Below are 19,820 nucleotides of genomic sequence, written 5' to 3' on the forward strand. Positions count from 1 at the left end.
ATTATATGGTAATAAAACTGTGTTCTTTTAAGATGCTAAATGTGTGGTAATTTGATATTCAGCAAATAAAAAGCCAATACATCCTATATTCAAGTTTGCTTTTTTGAAGCCCTTTTACAAATTCAACTGTTTTTTGGCATTATCTACTATCTGTATAAAAAATGGCCATTTTATACCTACTGTTAGGCTTCTCCTATTTTCCCCCACTCAAAAGCCTTTCCTGATGATTTCATATCACTGATCTTCCATAATCTTCTTGAAACTTATCATTCTGACCTATACAATCATATTATGTAATGCTAGTCCTATTACATACTTTTCTCTATTGCAAAATCAAGAAATTTTCTATTTTGTACGAATGGTATTGACAATTACTCTCAATCTGGGTAAGGTTGGTGTTCATCTAACATTTTAATAGCATAGACGTTTTTACTATAAAGTGTTTTAGTGAACTTCACTGTATAAAACATATGTAATGCATTTTAAAAAGAAGTAGCTATCAAAATTATGTATAATTCAGTTTATGAAAAATTATAGAAGGGTGTGTGTATGCATATACATGAATAAAAGAGATCTCTTAATGAACACCAAACTGTTGCTGATGCTTATCAGTATAATGAGAGTTTAGGTGATTTTTATTTTCTTCCAAACGACAGTATGTAAAGTTCAAATTATTTACAGTAAATCATACATTATTTTATAATCAAAGCAGTTCCCTGTGAAAAAATAGAAGGGAAATTGTGAGAAAATATATACTAAAATATTGACAGTGATTATCTTTGATTGATGGGAAAATGAAAAGTGTAATTATAATTTGAGTATATACCCTATGAAAACAGTTTAAACAACATAGGGTGCATAGAGTAGAAATTAAAAATATTTATACTAACACTTGTATCTCTGTACTCAATCCCAACGTGATTCTTCTTTCAATTAAAACACACTTTTTTAACAGTTTGATTGTCCTATACCTTCACATACATAGTTGTAGGGGAAAGAATGACAAGCTGTCTATATCCTGAGAGGCAGAGAAATAATTTAGTACTATCTTTACATGTGTGATGTGTGATGTGTGATCAGTTTCTTCTTTTTCCTCTAGGTCCCAAAAGGAGGGAAGAAGGGAAAGAAACTCTTGGCTAAAGTGTGCAATTTGATGCATTTTGACATGTGTATACACTTGTAAAATCACTGCTGATATGAAGGTACAGAATATTTTCATCACCAAGTGTTTCTTTGTACCACTTTGCAATCTTTGCATACTGTTACTGTCACTATAGATTGGTTTTCTTTTTCTAAAATATATATAAATAGAATCAGCCATCATAGACACTTTTATTTCTTGGCTTCTTTAACTTGGCATAATGATTTTAAGATTCATCATTTTTTTATTATTTTTTATCAGCGGTATGTTCATCTTTACTGCTGAGTCACAATCTTTTGCATGGATATTTCACGTTTTGCTTAGCCATTCACCAGTTGATGAGCATGTGTTGTTTTCAGTTTTTCACTAGTATGAATAAAAGCTACTATGAATATTCTTATACAGTTCTTTGTGCAGACTGTTTTCATTTCTTTGGGGTATACCTACGAGTGGAAAGGCTGAATTTCGTGATACGTGAATATTTAACTTTTAAAGAAATCACTAGACAGATTTCCAAAGTGGTTGTACCATTTCATATTCCCACCAGCAGGGTATGAGAAGCTGCTCCCCATTTCACCAACTGTGAACTCAAATCCTTTTAATTTCAGCCATTCTAAGAGTTGTGCCTTAGCATCACATTGAGTTCTTAGATTGTAATTCCCTCATGATTAATGATGCTGAGTATGTGTGCTTATTAGACATTTGTATATGCTGTTTTGTTAATCATCTGTTCATATCATTTGCCAATTTTTCTATGGGATTGATTCTTTTCTTATTGTTGCGTTTTAAGAGTTCTTTATATATTATGGATACAGGTCCAGTCTTTGTCAGATTTATTAAGAATATTTTATTCCAATCTGTGTCTTGCTATTTATTTTCTTCAAGGTATCCTTCAAAGATCAAATGTTTTCAACTATGATAAATTCCAATTTATAACTTATTGTTATTTTATGCTTCTTCCTTTATACTACTACCTAATAAATATTTGACAATGTTAAAATCATAAACATTTTTATAGAAATTTTATAATTTTAGCCTTTATATTTAGATCCATGGCTCATTTTAAGTTTATTTTTGTGTATGGTATGAGGTAAAGTTTGAGGTTCTTTTTTATTCATACAGCTTTCCAATTCTTCAGGCACTAATTGTTTATAAATCTTTCCATTCTCCATTTAGTTACTTTGGAAACTTTAGGGAAAATCAACGAAAGCTACATGGTGATTCTATTGCTTTACTTTTTATTCTGTTCTTTGATCTAGTATCTATCATTTTGCCAACACCACCTCCTCTTATATACTGTAGCTTTATAATAAAACTTGAAATCATGTAATATAAATTCTCCACCCTTTTCTTCTTTCTAAAAATTTCTTTGAGAGACTTCTAGTCTGGACAATACAGTGCAGAACCATTTTTTTCCCTCTGCTCATCATCAAGCACAACTATAAATCCTAGAAATGACACAAGAAACAAACATAAGAGAATTCTAAAGGTAGTAAGAGAAAGGTAGGGAGTTGACCACAGGAATGGAGGAATAGCATTATGTCAGGGGTCTGGTATCCTCCCAACGAATAGAGGAAAGCCATACAGAGGTTTCCCACCTCCAGCTCTCCCAGCTGGGGAATGAGGGCAACCAGGGGGCACTGATAAGACAGACCATTTCCACACATGCTTTCCCCACCAAGACACACTCCTGGCGGTTCTGGAAAACCTGTTCTGCCTACTCATGCAACGTCAACAGAGACCAGAAGGAGTCCAAGCAGTACCAGATAAAGTGAGCAGACCAAAATAAGATTGCAAAGGCTTTCAAAATTAAACTGCCATTGGAAACACAGCCCCCTCTCCTCAAATACACAATGTTAAAAGACCCAAAAGGATGATATAATGATTTTAAATGTATACACACCAAACAACAGAGACTCAAACTGCATGAAGCAAAAACTGATAGAGCTGAAAGAAAAAAGAGACAAATCTGAACTTATAGTTCGGTACTTCAACCCACCTACCCCCCTAAAAAATGGAAGGAACTCTTAGAAAATCAGCAGACACATATAGGATCTGAACAATGCCATCATCCAAAAGAATATATTTTACACATATAGAATATTACACTTAACAACATAAGATTGCAAATTTTTTCAAGTGCCCTTGGGACATTCAACAAGATTGGCCATATCCCAGGCCATAAAATAAATTTCAATGCATTTAAAAGAACTGAAATCATACAAAATGTGTTCTCTAACCATAATCAAATCAAGTTAAAATCAATAAAAGAAAGACAACTGTCAGATGGTTTTGCATTTTGATTACACTGGTGGTTAAAAGAACCTACACAGGTAATAAAATTGCATATTTTTTATGCAAATGGTTCAAATGTAAATACTTGAGCACAGTGTTAAATAACTGTGAGAGCAGGCATTATTGTCTTGTTTTTAATCTTACAGGAAAAGCATTAAATATTTCAACATCAAGTATATATTAGCCTTATGTTTCTCCTAGGTGACTTACAAATTGAAAGTCTCTTTCTTGTTTGCTGAGATTTTTTTTTTTTTAATGAATAAGGAGTGTTGAATTTTACCAAATTCTTTTTCTGCATCTATCAAAATATGTTTTACCTCCTTTGTTAATATGATGAATTAAACTGATTAATTTAAGCACGTTCAAATATCCTTCTATTCCAGGAATTGAACCTATTTGTTCATTGTGGGACGCCGCCAGGAAGGAGCTGGATTCTTGGTCCAGAGGAAGGCGAAATTACATTGTTGCATCTTGCTTGCACTACCCGGGAGTGCCGCGTAAGGCGCCACGCGTGCATCCCGTGGATTGTAGGCGTAGCAATATATTGTCACATGTACTGACACACACCAATCCAGGGCTGCTGTGTGGACCTTCTGGCCAGTATAAAGCCTGCCATATTCTGCTGCGTAGGGTCTTCCTTCCGTCTTTCTTCAACCAAGCTGTGCTCCAATAAAGTGTGATACGAGAAGAATCTTGCGTGTGGCGGCTCGTTATTCTGCTGGTCGGAAACGGCCCGCTGCAGTTCATAAGGTACTACCCTCTTAAATATTGTTGTATTCAATTTGACAATACTGTTAACGATTTATGTGTTTATGTTTATGTTCATGGTGGATATATGTCTGCAATTTTTTTTTCTAATTTCATTGTCAGGATACATATTTAGAGTTAACTGGTCTCAAAAGGTGTCTCAGAGAGGGAGAGTTCCATCCTCCTCTGCTTTATCTGAAAAACTTCAGGATTGAATGTTTGATGGAACTCTCAGTGAATGCATCTAACCATGAGGAGTTTTTTGTGAGTTTTTTTGATAATTAATTCCTTTTTGATTTGTGATATATATATATGGGGAAGAGCGAGAGAGGGGGCAGAGAGAGGGGGGAGAGGGCGAGAGAGAGAGAGAAAAGAGAGAGAGGGAGGTGTGTGCGGAGGTCAAAGATCTGCAACAGTCAGAATTTGAGCTAGAGAAGATCGATGGCTTGGTAACCGTCTGTTGGCGAGAACATAACTGCTTTTCCAGCAGCTCCTGGAGCAGGTGCATCCACTGATTCGCTGGGACTGTCCTACAGAAACCTGGAGACGATTAGGCGCGAGTCTTGCTGGGGTGAGGAAACCAACTTCTGGAAGATTCCCGAGCCCATCATCGTAAAAACCAGTCTCCCAGTAGTTTCAAAAGGGCCACAAAACAAACCAGCCCCCCAAATCTCGGCAGCCGAGAGCAGCGAACCAGGCGTGCAGGAGGAAGACCGCTGCAAGGGACGCTCAGTCAGAGAGACAGAGAAAATACTGCCAGTAACTACTTCCAGTCCAAGCCGGCCAGCCAGATCCCGGCCAACGACCCTCTGAAGAGCCTCACGCATCACAAGCCGCCGCCTGGCCTCCACGCCTGCCTCAGCAACAACTCTGGCGTCCTGCCCACTCAGGCCCCTGAAAGGCGCCAGCCTCTGCCCTTCAGCCTCCAGCCCTCGACATCGCCTTCACCGAGGCCAAGCGTAAGGAAAGCAAAGACAATTCTGGCTTCTGGCAGCGGCCTCGGTTGGCACAGCTGCCTTGGGGCTTCTGTGAGGCTGCAGGCCTCGGCCCCTCCCCCCCCCACACCCGTGACCCGGAAGCCTTAGGAGACACAGGCTTCGGGAAGAAACGTTCCTTCCCTCTTCCCCAGAGAGCCCACCTCTGGCCGGGCTGCGAGCCCCTCGGAGGCTGGCCCGTGCTCCTTGGAGAGGCCCGCCTCGCTCTCCACGCCAGGGCGTGTTCCCTTCTGCTCACCTGCCTCGGAGCCTGCCTGCCGTCAGTGCCCACCCGCGACGGTGTGAGGCTCGGTGGACTCGGAGCCTCAGCTCTGCCTCAGGGCCTCTGACGGAGTGGGAGCAACTTCCACGTGGCTCAAGCGCAGCATCTCGGCGCCTGGGAATGGTATCCCCAGCTGACGGGCCCCACGTCCTGAGGTAAGCCCTGTGGAGGTACTGGAGGAGGCTTGGAGCAGAGGGCCGGTGCGGCCCGCTCGTGGCTGGTCTGCCTGCGCCTTGAGGAGACCGCTCCGCAGTCAGCAGCTCAGTCAGCTGCCGTGTGGGGGTGGGGAGGACGCGCAGCGTCTTCTGTAGCGCTGCCTCAGATTTTCTGAGTCATAAAGACAGCTTTCCCCTTTGTTAATTTTGTACACTGCTTGCCTCATTTCTGTTTTATTGATATATACTTTTATCTTTTTCTCATTTCTACTTTTAGTTTCCTTTGCGTTTTTTATTTTTGTTACTTATTCAATGCAGAATTTGGGGTCATTAATTTTAGACCTTTAAATTTTTTTTTAATATGAGCACTTTAAAAATTTCCCTTTAATAATTTTCAGTGGCCTCTCAAATTTTTAATTTTTTTTGCCCACACAGCAAGGCATCATAGTTCCCCCACCAGGGATCGAACTCGTGTCCCTTGCAGTGGAAGCTGGGGAATTCCAGCCACTGGGCTGCTGGGGAACTCCCCTGCCTATCCAGATTTTGTATGCTGTATTTTGTGTACCATAAAGTTGAAATTATTCTATAATTTCTACTTTGATTTTTTGTTTGTTTGATGGATGTTTTCGAAGTGGGTTTGATTGAAAATACTTAGTTTTCCTAGATACGGTTATTGATGTCTAATTTAATTATAGTGTGATCAGAGAGAGTTTATTCCATATGATTTCAATTCTATTAAGTTGATTTAGACTTCTAGCGCAGTTTTTGGGCCATCTTGGTGAATATAATATGAGTGCTTAAAGAATGTATTCTGACATTATCATATGTAGTATTTTGTAATTATCCATTAGATCTAGGTTGTGCATGCTGATTCCATTAGTTTTTTTGTCTAGCTCAATCAGTTGTTCAAGGGGACTGTTAATTCCACAATCATAGTAGGAGATTTTGTCTAATTCTTTCTTTAATACTGTAGTTTTTGCATCATGTGTTTTGAACGTTGGTTCTCAGGTCATACACACTTATGATTGTTAGATCATCCTGATGAATTTAGCCTTTTACCTTTGTTAAATATCCTGCTTTATCTCTGGCAGTAGACTTTTCTTGACGCTTACCTTATCTCGTATTAAAATAGGTAATCCAGGCTTCTTATTCTTAGGGTTTGTATTATATATAATTTCTATACATCTGCTCTCAATCTATCTGAGCTTTACATTTAAATTTCATCTCATATTTAACATACAGTTAGGTCCTGCTTTTATTAATTATTCTGTTAATCTCTGCCTTTTAGTTAGAGGGTTTCATCCATAAACATTCTGTCATTATTGATATCATTTGATTTAGGTTCACTATTTTATTGTGAATATCCCCTCTATTTCTACCCTTTTCTGATTTTCTGGTTCTTCTTTGAATGAATTTTCGAATTCCATTAGAAATTATCTATTGGATTTTTTTTGTTAGTAGTTGCTCTGGGATTAAGTCTTTACAGTCTATATAGGGTTAATATTTTACTACCTCACATGATATATAGAAAACCTGCAACCATGTGGATCCATCCATGTGTTACCATAACCTCATCATTCTATGTATGTTAATTATTATCTCGTGCTAAAAATGTTATACACCAAAAAGACACCATTATATTTTTTGCTTTAGTCATGTGTGTGTTAACTACACTAAGAGAAAAATTTATATTTATCAATATATTTATTATTTAATCTGTTCTTTCCAGATGGTATGTATTTTCCTCTGGTACTATTTCTTTTTTTCTGACTGCAAGAAATTGTTTTAGCATTTCTTTTAGGTGCAGTGCTGGTGACAAATTTTCTTACTCTTTTATCTGAAAATGTCTTTATTATTGCCTCCATAGTTTCTGATATGGAGTCTATGGTGATATGAACTATTCTTTCCCTGTGTATAATATTCCATTTTCTCTAGCTAATTTTAAGATTTTCTTTTTCTCTTTGATTTTTAGCAAGTTAACTTTTCTTTGCTGGGATTTAGTTTTATTTGTATTATTCCTAGTCCAGGTTTACTGAGCCTCTTGTTAGTGTAAAAATACGTCTTCCATACATTTGGAAAGTTTTTTGGCCTTTATTTCTTCAAATTTTTTTTGTCTCATTCTCTCTTGCCAAACCTTCTTGAGTTCATATTACGTGTACTTTATACTTTTGACATGTCCCACAGGTTCCTGAAGCTCTATTAATTTTTCTTCCAAACTTATGTCATGGTGTTCTGAAGACTGCATTATTTCTGTTGATCTACCTTTAAGATTACTGATTCTGTCCTCTATGATCTGCATTCTGCATATCCAAAGAATGTTTTGTTTAGATATGTATTTTTCTTGAATTTCTATTGAGTTTCTATTTATTTTTTTATTCTGCTGAGATTTCCTAGATTTTTGTATGAGTGTTTCTTCTTCACACTCCCTCAACACACACACACACACACACACACACACACACACACACACACAAGCTGATTTAAAAGTCCTTCTATGATGATTCCAACATCTGGATAATTTAAGGGTTCAAATCTGTTGATAATTTTTCCTTTAAGAATGAGTAACAATTTTTTCTGGTTCCTCATACAAGATTAATTTTGACTGTATCCCACTGATTCTGATATATTTGCATTTGGTTATATTCTTAAGAATGGTGATTTTTTTGGTTTTGTTTTAATAGGCAATCGATTTGGTTACATTTAAATTTCAAACCTTTTATTACATCTCAAATCTCTGTTCAGTTATTTTAGAACCATTGGAGGCTACCTTGAGTCTGCCCTATGCATTTATGGGTCAGGAGCAAGCCAGAGACTTGGGTAGAGCTTATAATTTGGGTCTCCTCCTCTGTGGCTTTCTCCTTTCTGGAAGTCTCCTCTCAGTTTTTAGAAATACAGTTGCTTTGAGATATGTCTTCTGGTTTTTCAGGTCAGGAAGTCTGCAGGATTTCTCTAAGAATTATAGTCACTTCACACATCGAAAATGTTGGTCTAACTTCAAACTAAAAGCCAGGAGAAAAAAACCACATACTCACACAGTACCATTCTTTATTAACAAGTGTCAATTCAGCTCCTGAATGTACCTTCATTTGATTATTCTCCATTGCCTTCTAGTCATTCCTTTTTTGTAGTTTGTCTGGAGTTTATAGTTGCTTTACACAGGAGAATTGGGTCCAGTAGGAGCTACTTGATCATGCTGGAAGTGATAGTCCTTGTCCTTTTCTTTTATTCTTTCTTATTTTGTACCTCCATGCAAGGAAGCAGGAGAAGAGGAGCCAGAAGCTGCAGGGCTGGGGCTGGCATGGGTTTCCTGCTCCCCAGTGAATGATATGTGTCTTCAATTTTAGGCAATGCTAAGATACATTTGCACAGATGTCACAATTTGCATTATGTGTGTGTATGTGTATATATATATATATATATATATATAGGAGTTCTGAATCATATCTTACAACATCTCTTTATAGCTTTTTATCCTCAATATATATTACCTCCTATTCTAAGCAGGATTCATAGAAGGGTTGTAACTTGAATATATTTAAATGCTCAGGAAATAGCAAGGCTTCAAATCAGTCATGTTCTTTGTCTCATATTTTATTTCCATTACAACAATTGATAATAAGTTAATGGTTACCTTTATTGAAATTAATGTTACTGTTGCATTATGTAATTTTCAAACTTCACTAAGCTCTGCAAATATCTTCAGTGACAGCATATTCTGGATATGTTCAGAAACAATAGCCTGGATTAATTTAGATGTGTAGAATCATCAACAGAAAATTCAAAATTGCTTTTATAAGTATTTGAAGGGAATTAAAATCTATATATAATCTTTATATTGCCATTTTATTCTTCAGAAATACCATATGCTTACTAATTTAAGATAAAGTAGACACCTTAAACTTGTTTGTAAGGGAAAATACAGTCTGGGTGTCAGTTTCCATGGTGCTTGATTGACTAGCACAAATTAAAGCACATATCTGTTTTAATTAATTACTTGCAATGAATCAATCAAAGATGAATAGGTGAACCAAATAAATTTTGCTAAATATATTGCCATGGGTATGTCATTAGGAAAAAATTCATAGCTATCATAAAAAAAATACTGGTTCAGATTCCAGCATGCTTATTGGGGCATTAAATATTCTAGATACATGCTCGTTTTCAATTCTTGGGTGATACAGTGAGGCAACTCCCTAAAATTTGAAAATGAGGGAATTAATTTTTACTGACCTCTGACCTTAAACAGAGAACAAACATTTAATAGGGGAATTTGGTAAATTCTTAAATCACAGACTTTTACAGTAAGTTTTAAGAAAAGTTTACGGATTTCTCCTAGTCAAGTTATCTGAGTGTAGCTTAAGGCCAGGTTGCTCTGTAGAAGCAAGACAAATTTAGGCCACAAAAAATGTCATTAGTACTCACAGAGGGAAAATTAAAGATAGCCAGAGAAGATAAAATAACCCAAAGGAAAAGGAGTCTATTTAATAAATATTGAAATGTTCTAATAAATATTGAAAATAAATGTTTTTAAATGCATTGAAATTGCAGTGTTCAGTGCATATTGAACATGGTCAATGTGCAATCAGAAATTCAAAGAAACTATAATCGCTTTGATTCTTATGTAACTGGGCAATAAGATGTAAAACAGATAATAACTGATATGTGTATATTAAGTGCTCACTACGTTTCAGGCTTCACATGCATTATCTCTTTGAATGCTAATGGCAGTGCGTTTAAGTTCAATAGCTTTGTATAAGTTAATAAATTGAATTTCTGTCGTCTACTCTGGTATTGTATACATCTATTAGTTTTATATTTGTTAGATTAGGCATGTAAGGACAGATTTTTCTCTGGGCATTGAGCAGCAAGCCTGAACTTTCAAATAACTTTTATATTAGTGAACATGTCCAAACTAGTTGAGATAATATTTAGTGTTGCTATTTAAATTCATCATTCTATCCCTTGTTCTTTAATTCAGTGACATTGAAGTTCATGTAAAAAATATATACAAGATATATAAAGCTTAAAATTGTGTATTACTAGCATGCATAGTACGTAAATCTAGAATCATGATTATAATAAAATATAATTTGCCATTCACAGAATAAGCTAAATGGTGAGTTATAGAACAGCAATAATAGCTAAAATCATCAGCAGTACCGTACAGAATAAGCAAATTGAAATTAGTGGAGGACAGAGAATGTCACACTGTTGGAGCAGGGAACACAATGGGAAGAAAACATAAGACAAAACTGAACATGTTCTGAGCAGTTAGCCCAAGAAAGGGATTATGATATGCAAGGGGGCAAGCTTAACTGGTTCATGATGGGAGATAGAGAAAAAGAGTTTGACTAGAAAAAAGGGTGAGATTCTGGGCATTGTATCCAGGTTAAAGACTTATTTCCTTTAGCAAAGACAAATTATTTTACTTTCTGGGTAAATTTAGGATTAATTTTTGTCATAAGCAATGAAGAATTTTCCAATTAGTGGAATATATCAATACTATACCAGACACAGATTTTTTATTCATGTGTAAGGAAGAAGCTTACCTGTATTTTTATATGGATTCTGCTAGAAGCAGTACAAACTTCTGTTACTGCTGCTAGATAATTTAAAAATTATCAGTGATTTTTCATATTTTATGTATATGCAGATGTGTCTATTTATGCACTCTAAGAGAGATTGATTTGTCCCAGGTCACACACTTATCCAGGATTCATATTGAGAGTTTCTGACCTTTGTCTGCTTTCCACTCCCTTATAATGCACTTGCAGTGTTAGGTTGGGTGGTCCTTGATTAGGAGTTAAGGTATATGTCCCTTCCAGGCTTGAATTCTTAATTTTTATATATATCCTGACAGAGGGCTTTAATATTCATAAGATAATTTTGTCATCTGCAGTGAGCAGGTGATGTTATTTCTAATCCTTTGAATATTTGAGAAAACTTTGTTTTCTTCATGCAGGAAAAATATAGTTGGATTTACATTATTGGTTTGTAATATATTCATATCAAATTTTATTAACATTATTTATTTATTTCATCATATTTTTGACTTTAGTGTTGAATTTAATGTTATAGAGGCAAATTCTGAAGCCAGTTTAACAGCTGTTGTTTTTTTGCTAATGACTTGTTAGGACATCTTTAGTGATACTGTTGGTTGTTTGGTTGTTTGCTTTGTGGGGTTTTTTTGGTCTTTTTTTTTTTTTTTTTTTTTACTATTTATTTATTTTTTTGCCTTCACGAGTCTTAGTTGCAGCACGTGAGCTCTTTTAGTTTTGGAAAGTGGGATCTAGTTCTCTGGCCAGGGATCAAATCCGGGCCCCCTGCATTGGGAGCAGGGAGTCTTAACCACTGGACCACGAAGAGAAGTCCCGACCTTGCTTTGTTTTTTTTGTTTTTTTTTTTTCTTGTGTTTATTTGTTTTATTGATTTTGCCCTCATTTCTCCTTAAGATTCTAGCACTTGTATTAAGCCCTCATAAATTTCAGGACAAGTTTCAGTTGGTGCTCAAGTGCAAGTGGATACATTCTTTTCTTGCATTTAGAGTTCTGCCATAAAATCATCCCTCTAAACAAAAAGCCCACAAAAAATATTGTTTTAAAATTCCTTGATATATAGCAACATTTATATCCTTGTTTTGTTTACTATGTGTACATCTTTATTCAGTAACCTTGATATCTGAAACTGAAATTTTGTCTTCCAAGCCCAGGACAGTCTTGCAGTTTGTCTTCAAGGATTCTGTCGTAATTTGTGCACACTAATAGAGGTATCTAACATATGTGTATTAAATTAAGTAAAACAGGGAATTCCCTGGTGGTCCAGTGGTTAGGAATCTGCATTTTTCACTGCCGAGGGCCCGGGTTCGATTCCTGGTCTGGTCAGGGAACTAAGATCCCACAAGCCATGTGGCATGGCCAAAAAAACCCCTCCAAAACAAAGAAAACTAAATTAAGTAACACAGACCTTTCTGAAATTAAATTGTTTGCAGTTAACATATGGATTCTTTGCACTTTGTCCCAAATAGAAAGTTGTTGATAATCAGGAATTATACCAAATCATTTTAAATATCTCTAGAGCATTGTTCTTAATTAATCTATTTGTGTACCTATTCATGCATACATCATCTAATTTAAAATAAATGAAAATGTAAAAATATTTTAAAATACATCAGGAATTGTGGTATTGAGAGACATTAGCTGAATCTTTGGTGATTCAAAGTGAGAGAGGAATAGAAGGTGGGCCGAGATTTAATAGTAAGTTTTTAACAGAGGTGCAAGTAAAGAATTATGGGGCTTGCCTGGTGGCGCAGTGGTTGAGAGTCCGCCTGCCGATGCAGGGGACACGGGTTCGTGCCCTGGTCTGGGAAGATCCCACATGCCGCGGAGCGGCTGGACCTGTGAGCCATGGCCGCTGAGCCTGAGCATCCGGAGCCTGTGCTCCGCAATGGGAGAGGCCACAACAGCGAGAGGCCCGCGTACAGGGGAAAAAAAAAGAATTATGGATGCCTAGAGGAGGGATTGTCATTTGCTTGAAATGAGCAGTTGTTTGCATGTCTCAAATACTATTTTAACTTTAATATTCCCCAAGCAAAAGATTCTTCATAGGAAATCCATATAATCCATTTACCTACTATAGAACTCACTAGTGATTTTTATTTGTATGCCTCAATTAATGATTTAGGTTAATTTCTATAATCTAAGTGATCTATATTTTTGGTTGAGAATAAAGAAAAATGATGTATGTGTTATTTTAATTTTTTTAAACTGAAATAAATTTTCACATAATGCTATAGAGGAGGAATGTATATATTAAAAGCTTCTTCCTTCAGAACAAATTCTCCTATAAAAAGAGGAGAGGGAAGGAAAGGAGGAAATATTTTCTTCTTTTCTTATTTTAGGTCCTCAGTCTAGTCATAGTAACCTGGTCTTCTTACAAGATGCTATTGTTTATATGTAGGCAGAAGTATCATCTTTTTTTTTTTTTTACATTTTATTTATTTATTTATTTATGGCTGCGTTGGGTCTTCGTTCCTGTGCGTGGGCTTTCTCTAGTTGCCATGAGCAGGGGCTACTCTTCATTGCAGTGCGTGGGCTTCTCATTGCGGTGGCTTCTCTTGTTGCAGAGCACGGGCTCTAGGCATGTGGGCTGCAGTAGTTGCAGCGCCTGAGCTCAGTAGTTGTGGCTTGCGGGCTTATTGCTCCGTGGCATGCAGGATCTTCTCAGGCCAGGGATCAAACCTGTGTCCCCTGCATTGGCAGGTGGATTCTTAACTACTGCGCCACCAGGGATGTCCCAGAAGTATCATCTTATTGGTAGTAATAACTCAGAATATAATGCAAATGCACGTGTTTATTACTTTATACATTTTTCTCATTTCTTTAATCATTTGTTATCATCAGTTTATGTAAGAAATCACATTAAAGTGTATGATGAATATAAACCTAGATGCTTTCTTTGTCCCTAATACATTAAGCCAGATAGTTAAGATAAAATATGTATGCCGACTAGAATTCAATGAAAAACAAACTATTAAAAAATGATATATAGTACTTGAATGGATGTTCTGAACCCTAATTTCTGTTGTGGGAATGTCTCCCCACAACAAGCAATGCTCTGACACCAGCTGGGTGTCCTACAATACAGCTCAATTCTGACATTGCGTCCCAGAGATAGCATCAGATCCCACTGGTTAAAGACTGCCCCCCAGGTTGTCACCCATCCTGACCAATCAACTATAAATCAGAGGTTCCCACAACTCCCTCCTTGGAGCGATTAATTTGCTAGAGTGGCACGTGGAACTCAGAAACATTTTACTTACTAGGTCTTTGGTTTATTATAGAAGAATATAATTCAGAAGCAGATAGATGAAAGAGATGCATAGGGCAAGGTATGTGGGAAAGAATGCAGAGCTTCTGTGCCCTCTCAGAGAGCATCATTCTCCCCAAATCTCCAAGTGTTCACCAACCCTGAGATTCTCAAAACCCAGTCCTTTTGGGTTTTTATGGAGACTTCATTACATAGACATTTTTTATTAAATCACTGGCCATTGGCAATTGATTCAACCTCCAGCCCCTTTCCCCTCCCAAGAGATGGGGGTGGTGGTGGGGAGACTGAAAGTCCAAGCCCTCTGACCACGTGGTCTTCTGTCCTGGCAACCAGCCCCATCCTCATTAACATAACTAAAGACACCTTTCTGGCTCTCATCACTTAGGAAACAGGAGTTTTAGGAGCTCTGTGCCAGAAATGGGGCTGAAAACCAAGTATATTTTTCTTACTGTAAATCACAATATCACAGTACTGTTTCAGCATTCTGGCTACGGATGTGTTATAGTAAGAGCATGTGTCAGGAGCTAGGCAAACTGTGATTTAAAGTTATTTTACTTCTGTGACCTTTAGCTTTCTTATTTGTGAAGAGTACCTTTCTGAATATGCTGTTGTATTGATTAAAAACATTAAAAATAAAGTGATTAGGAGAATGAATTAGTAGTATTACAGATGCTTCAATTATAGAGCAAGGCCAAATCCACTGAGAAAAAATGTACTTTTAGACGTTAAAAAAAGAAAGTATTTATAGATAATTGGTACTAATTACTTGTTCCCTCCTGGAGCATTTTAAAAGCTTTTGTGGAGTTAGTTAACTTGTATTTGTTTAGATGGGACTCTTGTCACGAAAAGAAAAATCTACTGTAAATAGTGCAACTAACTTCCTAGGCTTCCATGCTTCCCTTTTGGAAAATCTGAGCCAAATCTGTCACTCACTTCTGGCAGCTATAAAGGATATTAGGTTATGGTTTATAACCTAATAAGCCAGGCAGGTTTATGCCTGAAGCTTCACTCCTGGCATCATCTGCTGATCTTCTGTGGTGGTGGGATTTTACGTCACACAGACTCTGCTCCAATTCAGCTGTGCCATTTAGCAGCTGTGTGAACTTGTTTCCTCATTTCCGTAGGTCTGAATTTTCTACGTGGTAAAATAGGGTTAACAATACCTACTTGAAGAGATTTGTGAGGATTAAAATATATGATGCATACAGAGTACATGGTAAAGTGTCTAGAAAGTCCTCAATAATTAGGTAATTATTACTGTAACCAAGCAAAGGTTTGCTGCTCAACAGGCACGGAAGCCAATACCATGGCACCAGCTTTTGAGAAAAGGAAAAGCTTTATTTTGAGGTCAACCAGCAAGGAGATGGGGAGGCAGGGCTGAAATCTGTCTCCCTTATCTGACTTTCGGTCAAACTTTCATGATTTAGGGCAAGAGGGTTGAGATGCGGAAGCACTGGCAGGGCAGGTTTCCATTGCAGGGCTTGGGAACTCGGCCATTTATGGTAAAGTATGGTAATAGGGCTTCAATACTGGATCTTTCTGGACAACAGACCCTTCCCTTGTGAAAGGATTCCCTGCGTTCAGTTTCCAGTCATGTCATGGTCCTTTTGTTCCATGGAGGGGAGAAACGTTGGTTCAGGGTGTTGTATGAGGTCAAAATTTTCTCCTCTGAGCGTGCTTTGGCTGCATGACTTGTGGTTTCATTCTGTTGCCTCTGAAAATCAACTCATTATCTTGTTAGAAACAGGATGGGGCCAGTTTTGGGCTAGCTTTGTGCTTATATACAATAATTATATATATTTTAGTGACCTATTACTTTATATCCGTATACTTATTTTTGTGTAAAAACCCCTATTTTCAAGAACTAGATAGGACATAAATGAATAAATAAACTCAATGTTACAATGATTTTATTTCCTTCACTTTGATGTTACTCATAATTTTAAGTAAAGTTAGTCATTTCTCTTTTACCCTCCCTATATTAATGTTCCTAATTTCAGATAAAAACATCGGAGATCAGTTATTTAGCTCAGCATCCAAGCCTTCCCTGATCCCTCTGCTCTCTAAACTTGAATAAGGCAAAAATTCCCTTTTCTTTTCCTTCTAAGTATTGAAAGCTAAGTCTCTGAATGAAAGGAAATAGAAACTCAATGAAAAGCCAAACTAATTTTACTTAAGCAGTTACAGCTTTCACCGTGAATGATTTGGAGCTCTTCAGTGTTACTTAGTGAATGTAATTACATGTATTTGTCTTGTTGAGAATTATATTGTGACATATGCATGGTAAGCAGGACTGCTATTATATAAATTACGCAAGATTTATTGCTCAGAGTCGCAGAGTACAAAATGAAAGCCTGTTTGAAGTTTTCTTGACAAAAATATTTTCATTATTTAAAGAAACCTTATGTATGTAAGTTACTAACCAATAAGACTAATCATAATCTCATTAATATTTATACATTATTTGAGTTCAGTGACAGAAATGCCTAAAATGGCTAGTAAGTGGAATGGGAGGGAAAAATGGGTTGGTATTCTGAAGAGCAGGACAGGGTTCAAAGTTCACTGGTGGCAAAATATAATTATGATATACTTTCCCCTCCTTTTATTTCCCTAGGTGTTTTAGTTCATCTATTTTTTTCCAGCATACACTTACATTTCTTCTTATATTTTCTTCTTACTGCATTTTTCTTGTTAGGATTACATTTCCCTTCAGGTGATGCTTCAGTATTATTCCTTTTTTCTTGTTTTCTTGAAATGGCAACTTGGTATGCAAACAGAATGAGAGGAATTTCATGGGGTGGTGGTGAATTGAGAAAAATGATTTGGGTTACAGTAGACACATAAGGAAAAAAATTCTCAGTTCCATGTTTGGTAGAAACCCTAGGGTATGTAACTCAGGAAAAAGGCAGTGGTGAAGGGAGGTCTCTATGGTCTTTCAACTGATATTTTCCTCCAGTGGTTAAATATGTGCCATCACTATTCACCAATGGCACAGTTGGTTCTATAATTATTTGAAGAATATCCAGAATTCAGGTAAGCAGTGAGCAGTACTTTTATATTTGTTTAAACTAATATCATGATTAAAGATAAAAAAATTTTTCTGTTTTTTTTACTCCCAAAATAATTTAAATGAGTAATTGAGAGTCAATAAATATTTAACTAACAGTAAGATATTATCATGAAACTGAGCTTACCTATCCACTTTAGCTAGTAAATTCTTTTTTTTTTTTTTCGGTACGCGGGACTCTCACCGTTGTGGCCTCTCCCGTTGCGGAGCACAGGCTCCGGATGCACAGGCTCAGCGGCCATGGCTCACGGGCCCAGCCGCTCTGCGGCATGTGGGATCTTCCCAGACCGGGGCACGAATCCGTATCCCCTGCATAGGCAGGCGGACTCTCAACCACTGCGCCACCAGGGAAGCCCGCTAGTAAATTCTTGAGTTCATTCATCCCATACAAATTCAGTTTTATCTCCATATTTTAATAAGTGGGTAGCTTTAGGATATCTAGTGCTTAGAGGAAAGACTTTCATTTTTAATATTACCTTAGAATAGAAAGTAGATTCTAACTATGTACAGAGAAACTGTCAGTTCCTGAAAAATCCTCTGGAATAGGGTCAATGTTATTTCCACAGTTGAAGCTTTAATTACTGCTTTGTTTGTCATTTAACCTATTTTGTTAGTAAAACTCACTGTATGTAAGAGTTGAATGATTATAACATTTTACTATTCTCTATTTCATCGTCATAGGAACCCTATGATCCAGGTAGGCCAATAATATTATTTCTACATTTAATATGAGCAAAGATTATCTTACTAGCCCACTAGCATAAATCTAAAATGTTTGTAGGCTATAAATAAAACATAGGTCTTATGACATCAAATGGTATGTATGTCTTTCCTAGCAAAACATACTTTGTCTATTACTAGGAATTAGTTTTTATTTTAGAAGACAAATTTCTCAGTACTGTGTTCAAACAATCAATTTATGGTTGAATTTATACATGTTCTGCAAACCAGTTGGAATTATATCAAATGATCACTTGTAAATGTGAAATTATTTTTTAAAAGATTCACCTTTTTTATTTTGCCACTTACTAGCTACATGACCTTGAACATGTTACTTAACAGCTCAGTCTCAGTTTTCCCATCTAAAAAAAAAAAAAAAAAAAAAAGGAAGTAATAATTTTACCAATCTCAGACAGTTGCTTTGTAGGTTACATGAACCAATATGTTTAAAATATTTAGCATAGGGCCTGACACACAGTAAGTGCTATATAAATGTTAGCTGTTATTAATATCATCATTATTACTAATCCTTTTTAAAGTATGGAATCAATACTTGGATGAAGAATAAAGGTTGCCAGTGGGTTTACATGGTCTTTTAAGACAAAGGATAAATGATGAAGTTATATAGGAAGTGAACAAAATTAGTTCCAGGAAAAAAGGAATAAGAAAAATTATAATTAAGGATTAAATCTAGACCTCAGCTTTCTGTCAGTAAATCAAAAGTAGGAAACATAAATTGCATGTTTATTGATAACTGAAAAATGGAACAAAGTCTAGATTTAGAATATAGCTATAAAAGAAATTATGTGAGGACCATTACACAGTAAATATTAAAGATTTTCCTGTGTATGTTTAATATTGGTTGTCTTCAAATGTCACCCAAAGATGAGCAATTATTAATTGGGAAATTAATAAGAAAATGATTACTCAACATGGTACTCAAACACTGATTCTCATTATGATGTAGCTAGAGAAATAGAAAGTGATATAGTTGATCTTAAATCTATAGAATAAAGATTAGCACAGTTAGTTGAATTTGAAAATGAATAAGGGGGATTACAGACTTCAGTGTTTAGAATGCAGTCATAATCACAGTTGTGGCTTTTTTCAGCTGCAGCTGCAAAGTGGCCTTGAAGCTTTATTTCTTGGGTGCATTGCAGTGATAACCAAAATTCACAGTACATTAAGTTCTGTGGCAATACTTGGATTAGGACTGAACCTTTGCAACTTCGGTAGTTTTGGGGAAAGGACATTAGAGCTACTGTCTGCAACTGTTCAAGAAATTCCCAGCTTAAGGAGCAGTATAGAAGAACCTAGGTGAATGAAGAAGAGTTACAATAAAGAAAATAATTAAAGTTAAGCAGAACTCAGTAGGGAATCTCAAATTATAAAAAACAGAATTGTACATGAAGAGTTCTTAACCCTGAGTTTCCAGAACAAAAAAATCTTTGTTCTAGTTGTGGGTTGGTTTAACAGTTAATTTATTTTTCAGATATTTTCTCTAAAAATTCCAGAGAGATCTCTAGGGACGTGGATACAATGGATTTTCTCTGAGAGTTGCACATGTACCTCCTCTAGAGTTCAAGAAAATACCTTGTATTCCTATCTATTG

The 19,820-nt window shown here is 36.4% G+C and overlaps 1 pseudogene; it reads left to right on the top strand.

Annotated features, from left to right (window-relative positions):
- Positions 1-358: 358 nt before the first annotated feature.
- Positions 359-5,254, top strand: LOC115867795 (kinesin-like protein KIF17; annotated as a pseudogene).
- The last annotated feature ends 14,566 nt before the right edge of the window (positions 5,255-19,820 follow it).

The sequence above is a fragment of the Globicephala melas genome, chromosome 6 (genome assembly GCF_963455315.2).
Source record: "Globicephala melas chromosome 6, mGloMel1.2, whole genome shotgun sequence".
In the NCBI taxonomy this organism is placed as follows: Eukaryota; Metazoa; Chordata; class Mammalia; order Artiodactyla; family Delphinidae; genus Globicephala; species Globicephala melas.